The sequence below is a fragment of the Salvelinus namaycush genome, chromosome 1 (genome assembly GCF_016432855.1).
Source record: "Salvelinus namaycush isolate Seneca chromosome 1, SaNama_1.0, whole genome shotgun sequence".
Classification (NCBI taxonomy): Eukaryota; Metazoa; Chordata; class Actinopteri; order Salmoniformes; family Salmonidae; genus Salvelinus; species Salvelinus namaycush.
This window is the reverse complement of record NC_052307.1, coordinates 30922596-30941802: the sequence shown is the minus strand read 5'-3', so window position 1 is coordinate 30941802 and position 19207 is coordinate 30922596. Positions and strand designations below refer to the sequence as shown.

At 41.4% G+C, this 19207-nt stretch overlaps 1 pseudogene; it reads left to right on the top strand.

The window, feature by feature from the left end:
* The window catches only part of LOC120051408, a 33655-nt pseudogene extending 14922 nt beyond the window's left edge, over positions 1-18733 (top strand).
* Positions 18734-19207: the final 474 nt, after the last annotated feature.

Sequence of the window (19207 nt, the reverse complement as noted above, 5' to 3'; positions counted from 1 at the left end):
AGTTTACATACACTCAATTCGTTTTTGGTAGCATTGCCTTTAAATGGTTTAACTTGTGTCAAACATTTCAGGTAGCCTTCCACATGCTTCCCACAATAAGTTGGGTGAATTTTGGCCCATTCCTCCTGACAGAGCTGCTGTAACTGAGTCAGGTTTGTAGGCCTCCTTGCTCGTACACGCTTTTTCAGTTCTGCCGACAAATTTTCTATAGGATTGAGGTCAGGGCTTTGTGATGGCCACTCCAATACCTTGACTTTGTTGTCCTTAAGCCATTTTGCCACAACTTTGTAAGTATGCTTGGGGTCATTGTCCATTTGGAAGACCCATTTGCGACCAACCTTTAACTTCCTGACTGGTGTCTTGAGATGTTGCTTTAATATATCCACATAATTTTCCTACCTCATGATGCCATCTATTTTGTGAAGTGCACCAGTCCCTCCTGCAGCAAAGCACCCCCACAACATGATGCTGCCACCCCCGTGCTTCACGGTTGGGATGGTGTTCTTCGGCTTGCAAGCATCCCCCTTTTTCCTCCAAACATAACGATGATCATTATTGCCAAACAGTTCTATTTTTGTTTCATCAGACCAGAGGACATTTCTCCAAAAAGTACGATCTTTGTCTCCATGTGCAGTTGCAAACTGTAGTCTGGCTTTTTTTATGGCAGTTTTGGAGCAATGGCTTCTTCCTTGCTGAGCGGCTTTCAGGTTATGTCGATATAGGACTCGTTTTACTGTGGATATAGATACTTTTGTACCTGTTTCCTCCAGCATCACAAGGTGAACCACACAAGGTGAACCAATCATGGACGTCTATGTTTTGTTCAGATTTGGTGCGGTCCAGAATGGCCTTGATTTCAACATCAACAGACGTAGCTTTTTTTTCTATGTTTGGTTTGGTTCAGATTATGTCTGGTATGGACCAGCCTTGATTTGTCCCAAACATAGACGTTTGTAAATTACTTATTTTCAACTTTCATTCAGAACCAAAAATGAGCCTGATTTCAACATCTGGAAAATACATATTTTCAATGACTGTAAATACGTATTTTAAACATCAGGAAAATAAGTATTTTCAACTTTTATTCAGAACTGAAAATTAACCTGATTTCAACGTCTGTAAAATATGTATTTTTCTATGTCCAGAAAAGATGCCTTTTCAACATCCTGAAAAATATGTATTTTAAACAAACGGAAAATACCTTTTCACTTTTCATTCAGAACCTAAATTGAACTTCACTTCAACGTCTGGAAAAGCTGTCTTTTAGACGTCTTTTCAACGTCATTTTGCTTACTGGGGCAATTCTAGTTTTGTGGGGGCGGCATTTTTTGGTCGCGGCAAGGACCCTGGTTCAGACTGTCTGCCTGGTGCCGACTTGTCTATACTGTGCCCTCCCCTCTCTCTGTCCCTCGCTAGCTCGTTATGAAAAGATGCGAGTTGTTCTCGGAAGTATGGCAATTTATTAGTCTCCTCCGTTCCAAAATACTTAATCTTAAGAGCTAGGAATCGAATCTTGATTCTCAGAAATGGGAGTGAACGCTGAGTCCACATGCAAGGAGTCACTTTGAACTCGACTCTCCACAACTACAACATCGTCGTTAAGAGTTGGAAAAATTGCAGAGAAAGGCAAGCGACAGCAGCGAAGTCCAGTATGGCAAAACTTAGAGAAGTTAAATAAGAAGGAAATGTAAACTTTGCGAAGTGGAATAGAGGTACAGTAATCCGTAGTGGTAGTACAAGTGCAATGCTTAAACATCTGAAAGGCACCCACCGTAAGACCCAAACTGTTGCTGATAGCAGCGCAGCTGCATTGTGGATTTTTAGATTTTTTTTCTTATTGTTCTAGTGGAAAACAGAGAAAAAAAATCGCACTTACACCGTCATATCGGTTGCCCCGTTTGACCACTTGAAATGTTGTATGTAGGTGTCATTCCTCACGCTGAACAAATTTGCCTCAAGGGCCCATAAGGTCCTTCAGGATAGATTTTCCTCCATCTTGGACATTTTTGCAAACATTTGAATAACTTATTTTCATTGGCCATAAATCCAAATAACACAAAATTTGGTGTGTAGGCCATTGTACATCTCTTAATTTAGTTTGAGAAAAGATATGGGGTTGGTTAATCAGATTTTACGTGCCCATTTTTAAATCCTTTGTAAATCCATTCCACGATGGCCTATCAACTTGAAACTTTTTAGGGGAATCTAACACATGCTCATGATGAACCAGGTTAAGTTTGGCATATCTTAAAATAAGGAAAATATTAACAATTTACTTTTTTGTCTATGTAATGCTTAAAATAATCATACAAATCTACTCATGGACTAAAAGTCAGATTCACTCCAAATGTGGTCTTTCGACTTGTCACAATATTCCCTAAAGAGATTGAGAAAATTACCTTGATGCATTCAAAGATGGCCACACTATACCAGTAGATGCATATTTGCACATACACTAATATGCTAAAATATGGCAAAAAAAATCTTCTCATGAGCCTTAAGACCAAGTGACACCAAATGTGAAATGTAGGCCCATAGTACATGTCTTAACATAGTTTGAGAAAGCTAAGGGATTGGTCAAAACACAACAGAGTTATTGACAAACAAAAAATCTGATTTTACTTGTCAAACCACTGTCAATCCACTCCACAGTGGCCTATCAACTTGAAACTTGTCATCGCTATCATGGACAACCCTAAAATGAACCACACTGTATTTGGTATTGATATCACAAAAAACAAGGAAACTATTAATAACTTGTTCTTTGCATATGTAACGCTAATGCTCAAAATCATCAGCAACAATTTTCTCCTCATGAACCATATGTCAGATTCACTCTTTGGTTTTGAGGTTTCTTTATTGTTTTTGCATTCAAATATGGCCACACTGTACCTATAGATGCACGTTAACACATGCTAATGGATAAAAATACTTAAAAATACAAAATTATTCTCATGAACCATAAGTCAGATTGACTCCAGATGTGGTATATAGACTCAATTAATTAATGTCTAATGAATTTGAGAATGATTAGTTGCTGCATTCAAAATCGGCCACGCTACACCACTAAATGACACCATCTAGTGGTAATGGTGATAATGGCGCCAGAGGGGAGGGCTGCCGTTGTACGGGTTCCTAACCAACTGTGCTATTTTGTTAGTTCTTTGTTAGTCTGACGTGATGGATATACTGCTTTGTCAAGACAAGGCCCAAATCCCCGCCATCAGCGCGAAGAAAAGACGGAGGAAAAGGGGAAGGAGGACGGGGTGCCTTGTAAGACGATCTACGATCAAGGCTATCCTACTAATGGGACATTAAAAACTGTAATATCTTATGTTTCACCAAGACTTGGCTAAATGACGGATAATATAGAGCTGGCTGGCTTCTCCGTGTTTCGGCAGGACAGAGCAGCTACGTCTGGTAAGGCAAGCAGTTTGTCAATAACTGCTGGTGCGCAATGTCTAATATTAAAGAAGTCTCAAGGTATAGCTTGCCTGAGGTAGAATACCTCATGATAAGCTGTAGAACACACTATCTACCAAGAGAGTTCTCATCTATATTATTCGTAACCGTCTATTTACCACCACAAAGACCGCACTCAAGGAGCTGTATTAGGCCATAAGCAAACAAGAAAATGCTCATCCAGAAGCAGTTCTCCTAGTGGCCGGGGACTTTAATGCAGGCAAACTTAAATCCATTTTACGTCATTTCTACCAGCATGTCATATGTGCAACCATAGGAAAAATATCTCTAGACCACCTTTACTCCACACACAGAGATGCATACAAAGCTCTCCCTCACCCTCCATTTGGCAAATCTGACCATAATTATATCCTCCTGATTCCTGCTTACAAGCAAAAACTAAAGCAGAAAGTACCAGTGACACGCTAAACACGGAAGTGGTCAGATGATGCGGATGCTACGCTACAAGACTGTTTTGCTAGCACAGACTGGAATATGTTCCTGGATTCATCCAATGGCATTAACCTGTTTGGGATAGGGGGCAGCATTTTCACTTTTGGATGAAAAGCGTGCCCAGAGTAAACTGCCTCCTACTCAGTCCCAGATGCTAATATATGCATATTATTAGTAGTATTGGATAGAAAACACTCTGACGTTTCTAAAACTGTTTGAATGATGTCTGTGAGTATAACAGAACTCATATGGCAGGCGAAAACCTGAGAAATATCCAACCCATAAGTGGGAAATCTGAGGTTTGTAGTTTTTGAAAGCTTGGCCTATCGAATACACAGTGTCTATTGGGTCATTGTGCACTCCCTACGGCTTCCAATAGATGTCAACCATCTTTAGAAACTTGTTTGAGGCTTCTACTGTAAAGGAGGTGCTCATAAGTGCTCTTTGAGTGAGTGGTCTGGCAGAGTGCCACAAACTCTGACGCTCGTTCACGTGAGTGGTAGCTCTCATTCCATGGCTTTTCTATAGACAAAGGATTTCTCCGGTTGTAACATTATTGAAGATATATGGTTAAAACATCCTAAAGATTGATTCAATACATTGTTTGAAATGTTTCTACGGTCTGTAACGGAACTTTTGGACTTTGTCTGGACGTAGTGCTCGCGCCTCATGAAGATGGATTACTGGGCTGAACACGCTAACAACAAGGAGGAATTTGGACATAAATGACGAACTTTATCGAACAAATCCAACATTTATGTTGGAACTGGGATTCCTGGGAGTGCATTCTGTTGAAGATCATCAAAGGTAAGTGAATATTTATAATGCTATTTCTGACTAATATTGACTCCAACATGGCGGATATTTCTTTGGCTGATTTTGTCATCTGAGCTCTGTGCTCAGATTATTGCATGGTATGCTTTTTCCGTAAAGTTGTTTTGAAATCTGACACAGCGGTTGCATTAAGGAGAAGTCTATCTTTAATTCTGTGAATAACACTGATATATTTTGTCAATGTTTATTATGAGTATTCCTGTGAATTGATGTGGCTCTCTGCAAAATCACTGGATGTTTTGGAAGCAAAACATTACTGAACGTAATGCGCCAATGTAAACTGCGATTTTTGGATATAAATATGCACTTTATCGAACAAAACATACATGTATTGTGTAACATGATGTCCTATGAGTGTCATCTGATGAAGATAATCAAAGTTTAGTGATTCATTTTATCTCTATTTCTGCTTTTTGTAACTCCTATCTTTGGCTGGAAAAATGGCTGTGTGTTTTTTTGTGACTTGGCTCTGACCTAACATAATGATATGTTGTGCTTTCGCTGTAAAGCCTTTTTGAAATCGGACACGATGGGTAGATTAACAAGAAGTTTATCTTTCATTTGGTGTATTGCACTTGTTAATGTGTGAAAGTTACATATTTCTAAAAAATATTATTTAATTTCCCGCTGCCTTTTCAGCGGAATGTTGTCGGAACCCCTGGCACTAAGAAGTTTAAGGAGTATACCACCTCAGTCACCGGCTTCATCAATAAGTGCATCGACGACGTCGTCCCCACGTGACCGTAAATACATTTCCCAACCAGAAGCCATGGATTACAGGCTAAGATTGAATCCTACTACTAACGTGTGAGAGCACCAGCTGTTACGGATGACTGTGCGATCACGCTGTCCGTAGCCGATGTGAGCAAGACCTTTAAACAGGTCAACATTCACAAAGCCGCGGGGCCAGACGGATTACCAGGACGTGTACTCAAAGCATGCGTGGACCAACTGGCAAGTGTCTTCACTGACATTTTCAACCTCTCCCTGGCCGAGTCTGTAATACCTACATGTGTCAAAGACTACCATAGTCCCTGTGCCCAAGAAAGGAAAGGTAACCTGCCTAAATTGTTACCGCCTCGTAGCACTCACGTCGGTAGCAATGAAGTGCTTTGAAATGCTGGTCATGGCTCACATCAACACCATTATGCCAGAGACCCAGTCCAATTCGCATACCGCCCCAAGAGATTCACAGATGACACAATCTCAATCGCACTCCACACTGCCCTTTCCCACCTGGACAAAAGGAACACCTATATGTGAGAATGCTGTTCATTGACTACAGCTCAGCGTTCAACACCATAGTGCCCACAAAGCTCATCACTAAGGGCCCTGGGACTAAACTTCTCCCTCTGCAACTGGGTCCTGGACTTCCTGATTGACCCCTCCCCCCCCACACACACATTGTGTTACTTTTTGATTGATTAGATTTTTTTAAACTTTAGTTTGTTTAGTAAATATTTTATTAACTCTATTTCTTGAACTGCAATGTTGGTTACGGTCTTGTAAGTAAGCATTTCACGGTAAGGTCTACACCTGTTGTATTCGGCGCATGTGACAAATAATATTTGATTTGGTTTGATATCACACCAGGGCTATGAGAACTGAACCGATGGGCATGGGGCCATGAAATTTGGAATGTATATTTTCCTAGAAGCTGTATGAATATAAAGTCACTGCAACCTTAGATGGCTTCACCAGACCAGTTGGTGGCACTATTGATGTCATTGGCACCAGTGGCACCATAGGATACTATAGCAATAACTATTGATCAAGTGGACTTTATCTCATGCAGATTAATGTTAGATTTTAATTAAAACAATGGGAAATATTGTGATTAGTATGTCTGTATAATCGCATGTTGTTGCCCTATAATGTGGTCTGAATGTAGTTAAAAGTCGATCATTTATTCAGGAAATGTTTTAACAGGAAGTCCTGCCACGTGCACAGTCAGTTTATTACAGCTGTGAGAGTGTATTGAAGTATTTCCAAATGCTAATGTGGAGTGTACCAACTGAGATTTAAGTCATTACACAAACAGATTTCAACAAAATAAAGTCCCAGAATTCAAAGATGACAGCGATATACCAATACACTAACACTGAAAATATTTCACATATCTTAACATAGATTTTAGATATACCCAGAATTGGTATATACACTCAATACATTAGGGATTACTTTAAGAATGATTACCTGCTGCATTCAAAGAAAACCAACCTACAGCACTAGTCTAAACTTCATAGAGTGCTTGCTTTGTTATGCAACTGATCTTGTGTCCTTTCTATCATCCTGTGAACCCCGTTCATTGCTGCTCGCATCTATATTTTTTAAATAATATTTTCTATTACTTATATTATTATTATCGCTACATTGTTGAGAAAGAGCTCTCAAGTAAGAATTTCACTGTACTGTTTTACATCTGTTCCATCCTCTGTCATACCCTGATCTATTTCACCTGTCTTTGTGATTGTCTCCACCCGCCTCCAGGTGTCGCCCATCTTCCCCATTGTCCCCTGTGTATTTATACCTGCGTTCTCTGTTGGTCTGTTGCCAGTTCGTCTTGTTTGTTAAGTCAACCAGCAGTTTTTGTCTCAGCGCCTGCTTTTCCCAGTCTCTCTTTTCTCACCCTCCTGGTTTTGACCCTTGCCTGTCTTGACTCTGAGCCCGCCTGCCTGACAACTCTGCCTGAGCCTGCCTGCCGTCCGGTACCGTTGCCCCACCTCTGGTTTACAGACCCCTGCCTGCCTTGACCTGTCTATTGCCTCCCCCTGTTGGATTATTAAACCATTGTTAATTCAACGTTGTCTGCATCTGGGTCTTAACTTCATACCTGATATCCTCTGCATGTGGCGAATAAACACTCAGCCTTCTACTGTTCATGTTTCTCGTGTGTGTGTTTGTGTGTCTCCAGTATCTGAACCTGTTGGAGAACTGCTGTGGAATGAATCGTGGGTTCCATCCTTATTCTGCTACTGGACATACAATACCAGTCAAAAGTTTGTACACACCTACTCCGTCAAGGGTTTTTCTTAATTTTCACTATTTTCTACATTGTAGAATAATAGTGAAGACATCAAAACTATGAAATAACACATGGAATCATGTAGTAACCAAAAAAGTGTTAAACAAATCAAAATATTTTTTAGATTCTTCAAAGTAGACACCCTTGGCCTTGAAGACAGCTTTCCACACTCTTGGCATTCTCTTAACCAGCTTCATGAGGAATGCTTTTCCAACAGTCTTGAAGGAGTTCCCACATATGCTGAGCACTTGTTGACTGCTTTTCCTTCACTCTGCGGTCCAACTCATCCCAAATCATCTCAATTGGGTTGAGGTCGGGTGATTGTGGACGCCAGGTTATTTTGATGCAGCACTCCATCACTCTCCTTCTTGGTCAAATAGCCCGTACACAGCCTGGAGGTGTGTTTTGGGTCATTGTCCTGTTGAAAAACAAATGATAATCCTACTAAGTGCAAACCAGATGGGATGGCGTATCGCTGCAGAATGCTGTGGTAGCCATGCTGGTTAAGTGTGCCTTGAATTCTAAATAAATTACCTACAGTGTCACCAGCAAAGCACCCGAAAACCTCACACCTCCTCCATGCTTCACGGTGGGAACCACACATGCAGAGATGAATATTCATCTATTCTGCATCTCACAAAGAACTAAAAATCAGACCAAAGGACAAATTTCCACCGGTCTAATGTCCATTGCTCATGTTTCTTGGCCCAAGCAAGTCTCTTCTTATTATTGTTGTCCTTTAGTAGTGGTTTCTTTACAGCAATTCAACCATGAAGGCCTGATTCACACAATCTCCTCTGAACAGTTTAAGTTGAGATGTGTCTGTTACTTGAGCTCTGTGAAGCATTTATTTGGGCTGCAATTTCTGAGGCTAGTAACTCTAATGAATTTATCCTCTGCAGCAGACGTACCTCTTGGTCTTCCTTTCCTGTGGTGGTCCTCATGAGAGACAGTTTCATCATAGCGCTTAATGGTTTTTGTGACTGCACTTGAAGAATCTTTCAAAGTTCTTGAAGTTTTCCAGATTGACTGACCTTCAAGTCTTAAAGTAATGATGGACTGTTGTTTCTCTTTGCTTACTTGAGCTGTTCTTGCCATAATATGGACTTGGTCTTTTACCAAATAGTGCTATCTTCTGTATACCACCCCTAACTTGTCACAACACAAATGGTTCAAACACATTAAGAAGTAAAGAAATTCCACAAATGAACTTTTAACAAGGCACACCTGCTAATTGAAAAGCATTACAGGTGACTACCTCATGAAGCTGGTTGAGAGAATGCCAAGAGTGTATAAAGCTGTCATCAAGGCAAAGGGTGGCTATTTGAAGAATCTCAAATATAAAATATATTTTGATTAGTTTAACACTTTTTTGGTTACTACATGATTCCATATGTGTTATTTCATAGTTTTGATGTCTTCACTATTATTCTACAATGTAGAAAATAGTACTTGAATGAGTAGTTGTGTCCAAACTTTTCACTGGTACTGCATGTCAGTATCTCTAGTGGATTCCATTTACACAGTGTTTTCCATGAGTTCTCAAGGTTCTTGATGTTGTGTAGCTGCCACCTGCAGTATGGTGTCTGTGTCATATGCCAGCAGTTTGGCCAAGTTCCACATTCCTGAGGGAGACATCACAGAGTCACTGCCTGAGAGGCGGAAGTTAATGTGTGATCAACTTCCTGTTGGATGGAGTAAATGGGCGAGCCCGTCTGTGTCACACATACACACATCTGTCAGTCTGACCTTTAGAGTGACATCATCAATGGCCCTAACCCACAGCCCTGAGTTTGATTCCTGCTCAGGCCACATGTACTGAATACACACTACATGACCAAAAGTATGTGGACACCTGCTCGTCACATCTCATTCCAAAATCAAGGGCATTAATATAGAGTTGGTTCCCCCCCTTTGCTGCTATAATAGCCTACACTCCTCTGGGAAGGCTTTCCACTAGATGTTGGATTATTGCTGCAGCCACAAGAGCATTAGTGAGGTCGGGCACTAATGTTGGGCGATTAGGCCTGGCTCGCAGTCGGAATTCCAATTCATCCCAAAGGTGTTCGATGGGGTTGAGGTCAGGGCTCTGTGCAGACCAGTCAAGTTCTTCCACACCGATCTCAACAAACCATTTATGTATGGACCTCACTTTGTGCACGGGGGCATTGTCATGCTGAAACAGGAAAGAGCCTTCCCCAAACTGTTGCCACAAGGTTGGAAGTACAGAATCATATAGAATGTAATTTTATGCTGTAGCGTTAACATTTCCCTTCACTGGAACTAAGGGGCCCGAACCATGAAAAACAGCCCCAGACCATTAAACCTCCTCCACCAAACTTTACAGTTGGCGCTATGCATTCGGGCAGGTAGCGTTCTCCTGCCATCCGCCAAACCCAGATTTGTCTGTTGGACTGACAAGATAGTGAAGCGTGATTCATCACTCCAGAGAACGCTTTTCCACTGCTCCAGAGTCCAATGGGGGCGAGCTTTACACCACTCCAGCCAACGCTTGGCATTGTGCATGGTGATCTTAGGCTTGTGTGCGGCTGCTCGGCCATGGAAACCCATTTCATGAAGCTCCCGACGAACAGTTCTTGTGTTGACGTTGCTTCCAGAGGCAGTTTCAAACTCGGTAGTGAGTGTTGCAACCGAGGACAGACGATTTTTACGCGCTACAAGCTGCAGCACTCAGCGGTCCCGTTCTGTGATCTTGTGTGGCCTACCATTTCATGGCTGAGCCGTTATTGCTCCTAGACTTTTCCACTTCACGATAACAGCACTTACAGTTGACCGGGGCAGCTCTAGCAGGGCAGAAATTTGATGAACTGACTTGTTGGAAAGGTGACATCCTATGACGGTGCCATGTTGAAAGTCACTGAGCTCTTCAGTACGGGCCATTCTACTGCCAATGTTTGTCTATGGAGATTGCATGGCTGTGTGCTTGATTTTATACACCTGTCAGCAACGGGTGTGGCTGAAATAGCCGAATCCACTCATTTGAAGGGGTGTCCACATACCTTTGTATATATAGCGTATGTGTTTACTGTAAGGTACTTTCTTTGGATAATAGCGTCTTGTAAATTACTATGTTGTTATATGTATATTACATAGTGAAGAGAGGCCTGGAGAAGAGGGGCCACACATACATTTTTATTGTTCTTCATAGTCATTATTGAGTGGGCCTGTTTAGATGCTCGACATTAGGTGAACTGTGTTTCACTTCAGTTTAATTTATCCACACTTTGATACAATTATTTTCCATCACCCTGTGTACCAGACTTGACAATACTAAATATGAAGCTGCAAGTCTCTAGAAACTAACCACAAACTTCCTGATATTCATAGGCACACATTATCCAACACACACCAAATCATATATCATCTCGCCCTCCGGTATGCACACAGATTTGAAAGAGCAGACTGTGTACAGACTTCTACACCCGAACACTCACATGGAAATGTACAGAACATACACTCACACCATATTCACTCACAGGAAACACACGTAAATATACAAACACAAACATGCTCAGGAATCCATATGTTAATTCATACATCTCACATCTCTGAGAGCAGGCACAGACAGACAAGTGAAAACACTTGAAATGTAGACATGCTAAACATGCACTCACACCATACTCAACCTGTAACACACACACACGCAAACATGCACAAACACACACGCAGAGAGAGAGACACAAATGATTAATCTTCCTGTCTCCCTGGTGACCTTTGGTGGGAACTTCCTGCTGATGAGAGTTTTACACTGTACCACCCTCTGGGCCCTGACACACACACACACACACACACACACACACACACACACACACACACACACACACACACACACACACACACACACACACACACACACACACACACACACACACACACACACACACACACACACACAAAGACACAGAGGCACAACAGGTTACAAATCTTGCTGCTGTGATTGCACACTGGTATTTCACCCAATAGATATGGGAGTTTATCAAAATTGGATTTGTTTTTGAATTCTTTGTGGGTCTGTGTAATCTGAGGGAAATATGTGTCTCTATTATGGTCATACATTTGGCAGGAGGTTAGGAAGTGCAGCTCAGTTTCCACCTCATTTTGTGGGCAGTGTGTACATAGCCTGTCCTCTCTTGAGAGCCAGGTCTGCCTTCGGCAGCCTTTCTCAATAACAAGGCTATGCTCACTGAGTCTGTACATAGTCAAATATTTCCTTAATTTTGGGTCAGTCACGGTGGTCAGGTATTCTGCCACTGTGTACTCTCTGTTTAGGACCAAATAGCATTCTAGTTTGCTCAGTTTTTTTTGTAAATTATTTTCAATGTGTCAAGTAATTATCTTTTTAGTTTCTCATGGTTTGGTTGGTTCTAATTGTGTAGCTGTCCTGGGGCTCTGTGGGGTCTATTTGTGTTTGTGAACAGAACCCCAGGACCAGCTTGCTTAGGGGGCTCCTCTCCAGGTTAATTTCTCTGTAGGTGATGGCTTTGTTATGGAAGGTTTGGGAATCGCTTCCTTTTAGGTGGTTGTAGAATTGAACATTTCTTACCTGAATTTTTCATAATTATCGGATATCGGCCTAATTCTGCTCTGCATGCATTATTTGTTGTTTTACGTTGTACACAGAGGATATTTTTCCAGACTTCTGTCTCTCGCTCTCTAGCCCCCCTAGCCTATGCACTGACTTACCTCCATAAGAACAGGATCATCCACAGAGATCTGAAGCTAGAGAACATCGTCCTCCAGCAGGGAGAGAAGAGAGTGGGTCTCCCTGTGTGATTTTAGGAATTGAAGACTTTGCACTCCTGCTCCCTGACAAATTCTGAGGCTTTAGCTCAACAAGCTAACATGATTTTGAATCACACAGACAATACCTGGATAATCACAGAAGCACAAACACTGCAAACCCCAATGCAGACAGACACCCACCCTCTGTAATAGTTCCTACCTTGCCCAATATGTCCCCATCTTGTCAATGATGCAATATACCATCCATCCCTAAACTCCTAAATAGGTTTGCATGGACACAAATAGAGTTATGTAACGAAGGCCAGACAGACATATTAAAACAAGTTCTTGCTGTGTTTATGTGTTTCTGTATGCCCTTGTATTGTTTTACAACATTACATTGAGGGTACAGCACAAAACACACATATTTCTGTCTGGATTAAATTGACCGTAAAAATGTTTATTGTGAAATGTTTCACTCATCGGCGAACAGCAATACTATATGCCCTCCTGGTGAAGGTGTGTGCTTGGAGTTCAGTGCTTGCATTGAGAGGCAGGGGCCGTAGAACTATTAAATGAAGGGGTTCTTAAAAGCAGTATAGCCCAAAAGTAGATTTGATATTGAGTAGTTAATTGTATGTTATGTGTAGTTACTGTTTTGCTATGTAATTTCTTAGAAAATACTAAGAATTCTCCATATAGTGTAATAAATCATTATCCTGTTTTCTCTCCCTCTCTCTGTAGTTGATACATAAGATCATAGATCTGGGCTATGCCAAGGAGCTGGACCAGAACAGTTTGTGTACCTCATTCGTCGGAACACTGCAATACCTAGTGCGTGGTGCTACTGTGGCGAACACTACTCCTATCTTTTCTATTTGTGTATCTCTCTCTGGTTGTACTGGGCCCGTATCCACAAAGCGTCTCGGAGTAGAAAATTGGTTTTAAGTGCTGAGAATAGACATTTCACTCCTACTCTTATGGGTTCAAATTAAAGCTATGTTAAGCCTCTGTCATACTGTAAGTCACACCTAGTCGACTGATATTTAGGAGACCTCATGAACTGTCCTAACCAGTTAAGAGTTACCAGCAGGTGTCTTAATAAAATAAAAATGCAGCGAGTCAGTGGTTCCTGAGCCACATGCAATTGCTTTGGAGTTATTAAAGTAATGTTTTATATGATCAATCCATAAATAATCTAGACCTACATGCAACAGTATCTCTTGCGCCTTTGACAATGATTTCACGAGGCCTAGTTCACATGAGTTGCCTAAATACTAATAACCACTAGGCTAATAAGTAAACATGTTTTTCTTTAGATTATTCAATTAACTACATTATGTTATTTCAAGTTATCCATTTGGAGCATAACTTAACGTTGTTAAAAAAGATGCCTAAATTGGCCATGCCTATAAATTGTGCAATTGAAGGCATCTAGGGCTTATGTTAAACTTGACTGTGTTCAATGAAAATGATAGACCTTTCAATCGTTGTATGCAACATTATCGGCAAATGACTTAATGCCTATTGTGCCAAAGCGATGAGCAGTGGTGGAAAAAGTACCCAATTGTCATACTTAAAATAAAGATAACTTAATAGAAAATGACTCAAGTGAAAGTCACCTAGTACAATATTACTTGAGTAAAGTATTTGGTTTTAAATATACTTAAGTATCCAAAGTAAATGTAATTGCTAAAATATACTGAAGTAACAAAAGTACAAGTGGAAGTTTAAATCATTTCAAATTCCTTATATTAAGCAAACCAGACAGCATCATTTTCTTGTTTTTTTAATTTACGGATAGCCAAGGGCACACTCCAACACTCAGACACCATTTACACATGAAGCATGTGTGTTTAGTGAGTCCGCCTGTCACGTATACTCCCTCTGCAGCCTCTAGATCATCAGGCTGCTGATTATCCCGCACACCTGTCACCATCGTCTCGCGCGCCAGCGCCTCATGACACTCACCTGGACTCCATCACCTCCTTGATTATCTTCCCTATATCTGTCACTCCCCTTGGTTCTTTCCTCAGGTGTTATTGACTCTGTTTTCATGTCGGTGCGTTGTTTGTGTTCCGTGTTCATTGTGTCTTCTATTTATTAAAACTCACTCCCTGAACTTGCTTCCCAGCGCACTCGTTGCACCGCCAGATCAGAGGCAGTAGGGAAGACCAGGGATGTTTTCTTGATAAGTGTGTGAATTTGACAATTTTCCTGTCCTGCTAAGCATTCGAAATGTAACACGTTCTTTTGGGTGCCAGAGATAATGTATTCAGTAAAAAGTACATTATTTTCTTTAGGAATACATTACAGTGAAGTAAAAGCAAAAGCTGTCAGAAATATAAAAAGTTAAGTACAGATATCCCCAAAAATGCCTTAAGTAGTACTTTAAAATATTTTGTACTTAAGTACTTTACACCACTGGTGACAGGTGTGTAGATATAACAGTAATATTGAGCATGGTTACATGCACACAATAATGTGATTATTGTGGATAGTCAGGTTAATATAATAGTCCATTAAAAACGTTTACATGCTTTGCATGTAAAACAGGTTTTAACAGAACACATCTGAAATCAGGCTACTGATGGGACTTTGATAAATGCAGAAAATCATCAATCAAAAGAAGCATTCTACCACAGTGAACGTGTTATTTTTTCGAAGACTATTTACAGTGCATTCGGGAAAGTATTAAGACCACATAACTTTTTCCACATTTTGTTACGTTACAGCCTTATTCTAAAATGGATTACATCGTTTTTTCCCTCACCAATCTACACACAATACCCCATAGTGACAAAGCAAAAACAGGTTTTTAGACATTTTTGCAAATGTATTTATTAATGTTTTGATGTGAAAAGTATTTTTAAGATGTATACTTTCAGTTTTTACGATTAAACTGTTTACATGTCCTAATAATTTGAAAGATTGCTCAGAAAACAATATGTTTTAATCGGCGTATGCTTACTTCGATTATGACCTTCCGTCGATAAAGATAAACAGAGTAATGTGTTTACATGACTAATGCCATACTCGACCTTCTGCCATAGCTAGTTTAATATCGAATTATTAGTGTACATGTAAACATACTAATAATTCTGCTTTTCATAACCATTGGAATTGGTATAAAAAAAAGAAGGTTATGCATGCCAACATATTAGGCAATAATTAAGACAAGGCAAAGTGATCGTGTCAGCTGAAAATGATATATGATGATACAAACGTTTTACCATTGCAACAGTCACATTCACCGTTGTTGTCTGAAGCGTGCTATAGAATTCACAGCTGAGATAAACTTTTATGAGTTGATCCATTCCGAGATGCTTTGTGGATACAACTGATCTCACTTTCCCTCTCTGTTATTTTAGCTCTTATAGCTTCCTCTTTGTCAAGTACATTTTTTCACTGTTTTTCTTTTTGGGGAAAATAAACCAGTTTTATGTCCGTTCTCACCCTTCAGCTAACCCTCGTATAGTTCTTGCACCTGTTAGAAACACACACATACCCATTGTTTCTTTTTCCTGTTGTTTAAAATCTTGAGCTACAATAAAATAAACCTGTTGAATGTTATTCCTAGAGGGTAGGATGTTTGGTTATGATAGGCCACACGCCAGACTCATGTTATAATATTATTATATTTCAACACGCTATCAAAGTCTGTTAAGAACTGAACAATGAGGGAAAATGTGTGTACTGCCCACAAGGGCCTCTGTGGCCAGTGTTGAAAGGACTGGCATTGCCAAGCTTGCAGTGTGTGTGTGTCTGTGTATGTGCATACATGAATGCCTGTGAATATATTTCAACATTATAGTTATTATACAAATGATCTGCCCTCTCTCTCTCTCCTCTCTTTCTCTCTCCTATTTCTCTCTCTCTCCTCTGTCTCTCTCTCCTCTTTCTCTCTCTCCTCTTTGTCTCTCTCCTCTCTTTCTCCCCTCTTTTTCTCTCTCTCTCTTTCCCGTTCCCTCTCTCAGGCACAATAAGTTGAAATTGAAGCAGGATCATGACATTGTGGTTTATGAGGACCTGACAGGGGAGGTCACCTGCCCCAGCCCAACAACCTTAACACGTGAGTCGCTACATCGCCACCTGGGGCCATTTCTCCTGGCCACTAAAGAACTTTCAATTGAAGAAAACATAAGATAAGTCATTTGATAATTGGGGTGTGCATTTGTGTTGTAGTCTGTTGCTGGGTGCGTCTAGAAGGCTGGCTGCAGCTGAGGTGAGGTGGGCTCCCCAGGAGAGAGGCAGACCCCCAGACCACCTCCGACTGCTTCTCTCAGCTTGTGACTATATTGGAGCAAAAGGTAAACTACACAGACACACACGTTCAGATCCATTCTCTGTCTTTAATTCAATACAAATCTCTCTCACATGACCCTTGGTTGGCAAGACACTCGGTTGTAATAGAAGGATTGGTTTTGTTTATTCTCTCTTTCTCTCTATTTATTTATTGATTTTTATTTAACTAGGCAAGTCAGTTAAGAACAAATTCTTATTTACAATGACGGCTTACCCCGGCCAAACCCTAACCTGGACGACGCTGGGCCAATTGTGTGCCGCCCTATGGGACTACCAATCTCGGCCGGTTGTGATACAGCCTGGAATCGCACCAGGGTCTGTAGTGATGCCTCTAGCACTGAGATGCAGTGCCTTAGACCGCTGCGCCACTCGGGAGCCCTCTAGGTGGTTCAAGTATTGAACATGGTGTCTGCTAAGATCTTCACCTACTCTGTCTAGGCCAATGAGAGCGTGGCTGATCTGCAGCAACAAATCATGTGTGAGACCAACATCTCTCCAACCAATCAAGAGCTACTATTGGAGGAGGGACTAGCCCTGCAGCCACAGAGAGAGGCGGAGCAGTGTGCCATCGACTACACTAATCTATCTGATGTTATACCTAATCTATAATCCAATCAAAATGTGTTTCATATAGAGCAGTCATGATATTGCATTGGTAAAGTCTAATAAGAAAGCTCAGAGAAGTCTTCACGGATCGTCACTCTATTTCTCTCTCTTTCTCTCTCTCTCTTTCTCTCTCTCTCTCTCTCTCTCTCTCTCTTTCTCTCTCTCTCAGGAGATAGACGGGAGGTGGGCAGACCTTTCTCTGGTGTTTCTGTTTGACCGTTCCTCCTGCATCTATGAGCCACAGTTCACCCCATCCACAATGCCAGAAAATATACGCTTTGTCCGTGAATACATGCAAACACTAATGCTAAGAAAACTGAAAAATAATAATGAAAATGGGCCATCTCTTTCTCTCTCTCTCTTTCTCTCTCTCTCTCTCTCTCTCTCTCTCTCTCTCTCTCTCTCCTCTAGAATTAAACTTAAAGCAACTGCCTCTACTCTCTATATGTGAATATGTGAGCATGTTGTTATACACTGTGTATAATGGCGCCGCAGGGATGGCCGCCATTTTACGGACTCCTAACCAATTGTGCTATTCTGTGCGTTTTTTTGCATTGTTTGTAACTTATTTTGTACGTAATGTTGCTGCTACCGTCTCTTATGCCCGAAAAGAGCTTCTGGATATCAGAACAGCAATTACTCACCTCAAACTGGATGAAGATTTTTTCTTTAATGAGTCTGACGTGAAGGGTATTATAAGGGCACCAGGCGAGACCCAAATACAGACACAGGAGGCAGATGGTTGAGCTCCAATATTGTTTATAACAAAAGGAGTAGGCAAAAGGCAGGTCGGGTACAGGCGAGAGTTCATAAACCAGGTCAGAGTCCAAACAGTACCAGGCGATAGGCAGGCTCGAGGTCAGGACAGGCAGGGGTTCAGTAACCAGGTCAGAGTCCAAACGGTACAAGACGATAGGCAGGCTCGAGGTCAGGGGCAGGCAGAGTGGTCAGGCAGGCGGGCTCAGAGTCAGGACAGGCAAGGGCCAAAACCAGGAGGGGGAGAAAAGGGAGACTGGGAAAAGCAGGAGCTGAGACACAAAAACGTTGGTTGGCTTGACAAACAAGACGAACTGACCCAGAGAGACAGGAAACACAGGGGTTAAATACACCAGGGATAGAACGGATGGTTCTCCACCTGGAGGGGGTGGAGACAAGCACAAGGACAGGTGAAACAGATCAGGGCGTGACAGATATACTGTTTCTCCTGGACCAGGCCCTGATCTCCGTCATTCGCATGAAGAAGAGATGGAGATACAAGGGGAGCAGATTCGGGGGCCTTGTGAGAATTCACCGGCGAGTGGGTAACCCGCCTCTACCATCCGTTCTATTGACCAACATGCAATCACTGGAGAATAAACTGGATGAGTTCCGTTCGAGACTATCCTTCCAACGGGACATTAAAAATAATATCTTGTAATATCTTGTGTTTCACCAAGTCGTGGCTGATTGACGACACGGATAATATACAATTGGCTGTTTTTTCTATGCATCGGCAGGACAGAACACCTACATCCGGTAAGACGAGGGGTGGTGGTGTGTGTCTATATGTCAATAACAACTGGTGCGCGATGTCTAATATTAAGGAAGTAAGTATTGAGGTATTGCTCGCCTGAGGTAGAGTACCTCATGATAAGCTGTAGAACACACTATCTACCAAGAGAGTTTTCATGTATATTTTTCGTAGCCGTCCATTTACCACCACAAACCGATGCTGGCACTAAGACCGCACTCAAAGATCTGTATAAGGCCATAAGCAAACAAGAAAATGCTCATCCGGAA